The sequence below is a fragment of the Vicia villosa genome, unplaced genomic scaffold (assembly GCF_029867415.1).
Source record: "Vicia villosa cultivar HV-30 ecotype Madison, WI unplaced genomic scaffold, Vvil1.0 ctg.002972F_1_1, whole genome shotgun sequence".
In the NCBI taxonomy this organism is placed as follows: domain Eukaryota; kingdom Viridiplantae; phylum Streptophyta; class Magnoliopsida; order Fabales; family Fabaceae; genus Vicia; species Vicia villosa.
This window is the reverse complement of record NW_026706078.1, coordinates 35,137-39,360: the sequence shown is the minus strand read 5'-3', so window position 1 is coordinate 39,360 and position 4,224 is coordinate 35,137.

The window sequence follows — 4,224 nt, the reverse complement described above, 5'->3', positions numbered from 1 at the left end:
TCTTGAAATTTTGTGGATGAAGTTGCTGGAGGTGCTTTGGTTTAGAGAATTTATCTACCTAAAGGAGATAGATTTTCGAACCGAATTTATGCTCAGTGAGTAACTCATCTGAGGTTCTGACCCTTGTTGTGACCTAGATTTGCACATTCCACTCAAAGGAGATTGTGTGATAATGTTGGCCTATTCGTGATAAATTAGTTCCATGAATTGGTTTTGAACTTGATTTGAAATATACATTGGTACTTATTTCGTGTATGTTGATCCCCTAACCAAGGGACTTAGGCCCATTGTGTTCAAAAACCATGTTGAGAACATGGGCATTGTGAGTTCTTTCGATGTGCTTGGTTAGTGGAAGTTTATTCTTTAAGTCATTGTCTTATTGTGTCGTATCTAATTTGAACACTTTAAGTGTTGAATTGTCAAGTATTTTCTACTTTAAGCAATTGACAATGCAATTATTATTATTATTATTATTGTTATTATTATTATTATTATTATTATTATTATTATTATTATTATTATTATTTTCTACTTTGAGCAATTGGTTGTTGGATCACATTGACATCTATTTTATTGCCATACTCCACACTGATAACTAGTTCACTGAGTCCGTAGTATCTGTAACCATGGAAGGTTTTATGTCAATGAAATATATAATAATCTCCATGATTCAATACTGCTTTTGTTGAATGGAGTCATATTCGGATACTGAACATGGAATCATGCATTTCCTTAAAATGTGGCAGCATTTTAGAAATTAGCCGTTAACCCGAGAGTCGTTTTCAAAATGTTTTTAAAAATAAAAATTACACAATTGATTTTTCCCAAGTGGGAGAATGTTAGATTTATTTATATTTTATGGGCTACAATCAATTGTTATTTAGTTTGTAAAAAACAGGTTAATTGTGATTGTGATTGGGTCCATAAATATAGGCTCCTTTATTAGTTAAGTGATCTTTTTAATTAAAGCCTGAATATATGAAACTTGATTGGTCTGGGCAAAAGTGTAGGCCTTTAACCCTTGGCCCATGATGGGTAGGTACTAGGGTTATATATATATATATATATATATATATATATATATATATATATATATATATATATATATATATATATATATATATATATATATATATATATATATATATATTATTTGGCTAGGTCCCCTATGTAATCACGAAATCAGAAGTACTGATGGCTCCACAACTTATCCCATTGAGAGTTGTGAACGTGAGTGTGAGATACAGAGGAAGATCCAATCATTCATCTTTTCAGAGATCAAATTAAGGTGTGACAATAACAACAATCCTTATTCTCAAATCATGTTTACAACAAGTAAGTATTGGTATTCTAATTTCATATAATTGATCCAGGAAATTATTCCGCTTACATTACCTTCTTGTGCTGGTACACATAAATATAACTATGATCAAAATTTATCTCTATTCTTTTATTTACATAACATGTTTTTAAGAACCAAACAAAAAATATTTAAATTATCAAATTTATAATTCATCCCCAACAAGTTCAAAGAGTTCCAATACTTCATCGGTTTCAATTCCACACTCTTCTTCTTTCAACTCCAGTCAATAACTTGCTCAGAGGAAATTATATGCATAATCCCAAATGAGAAGATCTAGTTTTGAAAAGCTTTTAAATCCAAAGATCCCTCATATTCCTGGAATTGCTCCTTGAGGGTGTGTTTGGTATTAATGTCAACATGTTGGAAGAGTAAATAGGTTCCGGAAATGCATTTCCGGAGACATTTCAGAGATATATTTTTGGAATAAATTTAGTCATATAATTGGAGTGTAGCTCAAAACAGATGAATTGTGTGTGTATGGGTACGTTCAGAGATGTATTTTCGGAATTCGATTGACATTTTTTTTTCCAGATTTTCATATGGTATTTTTTTTTACTTCGTAGGATGAAATAAGCAATTGTCTTATTTTATCCACTCTATTGAATGAGAGTGAACATACTGAAAACTCGATTTTACCTTTTCATACTAAAGAAATGCATCTTGTAAGTGAGACACATCCTGTTTATACCAAAAACTAATTCATAGATGAATCTCTAGAATAATTTCATAGGAACGTCCAAAAATACATCTTCAAAATTTAAGGGCATTTGTGACTTTTCACTGTAGTGAACTAGCACCTTATGAAGTGTACAAAATAGTCCATTTTTTAACGTGTATTTTATTTTATTTTTTAATGTACATTTATAGTTAATAGTTAAGATGCCTGTTGACTTATTTTTCTTTATAAATTATGTCCACTTGTCTTTTTAAAGTGTGCTTATTTTATATGTAACATTAATTTTGAAAGATGAAATTAAATTAATAGAAAAGTAATTGATATGTAAAAAAAGTTATAATTATTAATGGGTTTAAATGTAATTTTTTTTATTCTTCTATTTAGGTTTTAATAATCTTTTGCTCCTCTATTCGAAAATTTAGATTTTAAGTTTTCTTACAATTGCGAGTGATTAAAGTCTCACACTTGTGCCCAACATTTTTCTCGATAAGTGTGAGTGATAAAAATCTCACACTGTCTATGAATAGGTGAAATGTTGGATTTATAAGAGAGAGGACTCATTCACCTATCACCTTAAAAGTTTAGGCGAATATGTGGTGGCGTCTCCCTCTCTTGTGGTCCTGGAGCATTGGTCTCATTGGTCCTCCCGACTCTCCCGGACTCTCCAACTCTGATATCAGAGCTATGGTTCGGCTTGGTGGGGGAGCAAGAGCTGAATCCGGTGTTGGATCCTGTTATAGGATGTGGGGGACTCACACTTGTGAGATAGAATGTTGGGTGCAAGTGTGAGTGATTAAAGTCCGAAATCGCCTTTGTATGGGATGTATGTTGGATTTATAAGAGAGATGACTCATTTATAAGAGAGATGACTCATTTACCAGACTCCTCAACAATTATATAAATAACATGAACAATAGTTAGAGTTGCTTTGCTCCAAAATTCACTAGGAAATAGAAGCGTGCATCAAAGGAAAGTGAGCAATTTCAACAATACGACAATGTTTCCATTTCAACAATATCATTTTTTAGGGTTATTTGTATAAGACGTCTAATGAGTAGTATCATAATAAACAAACTTAGAGAGTTTATTAGAAATAGGTTGACTCATGAATTGGATGAGTTAATATACTACGTACGAGAGATCGGGTTTAGTATTAGCGAGATATACGAGTTTACCAACCAACTTTCTATAAGGTGCAAGAACTAAAAATGGTGTTTAAGAATTTTGTTGTAAACTTATACTTAATTGCATATGAGAGAAGCCAGACTTAGAAGTCAGTAAACATATAACAGACAAAAGACCAAAAGCATATTTACATTCACATAAATGAATACCATTATGAGATCTAGATATCTTTAATCATAAGAAGTATTTTAGATGTCATAGGTCCTTAATTTTAAAATTGTGGTTACGATAAGAATTCAAGGTATTAATTTCACCTATGTCATTACCAGTCAAAACAATATCATCTACATAAATTAATAAAGCGATTAAGGAATTATTTGAATGTTTGATGAAGAAAGAATGGTCAGATCTGGATTGCACATAGTTTTTACTTAATAAGGCATTGCTTAATTTGGAAAACCATTGTTTGCTAGACCGTTTCAATTCATAAATGGTTTTAGTCAACTTGCAAACTTAGCTTGGTTTGGAAGAAGAGAGTACATGTGATAAATGCATATAAACCTCTTCTTCCAAATCACCATGTAAGAAACCAATATGAACGTTTAGTTAATACAAATGCCAATTTTGAAAAGAAGTAATTACTAAAAGCAATCTAATAGACAAACTCTATAAACGTTTAGTTATAGGAGAATAAATATCAAAGAAATTTATACCTTTGATTTGAGTATACCCCTTAGCTACTAGACAAACTCTCTATATTATATGGTCCCATTCGCATGATATTTGACTTTATAAACCCACTTTCAACCAATGGATTTCTTACTTGGAGGGAGATTAATGGTGATACATGTTTTGTTAAGATGAAGATCTTGAAGCTCATTATTCATAGCAGATTTCCAATTGTCAATCTAAGCATCATGTTTATAACTATGTGATTCTTGATTAATTGTAATAGTAGAGACGTAAGAGAAACGAAAAAAGTTAGAATTCAAATATATGAGAGAAATTTGGATAAATGGTTCAAAGCATCAATCGTGATATTGAAACATTGAAAATCTTG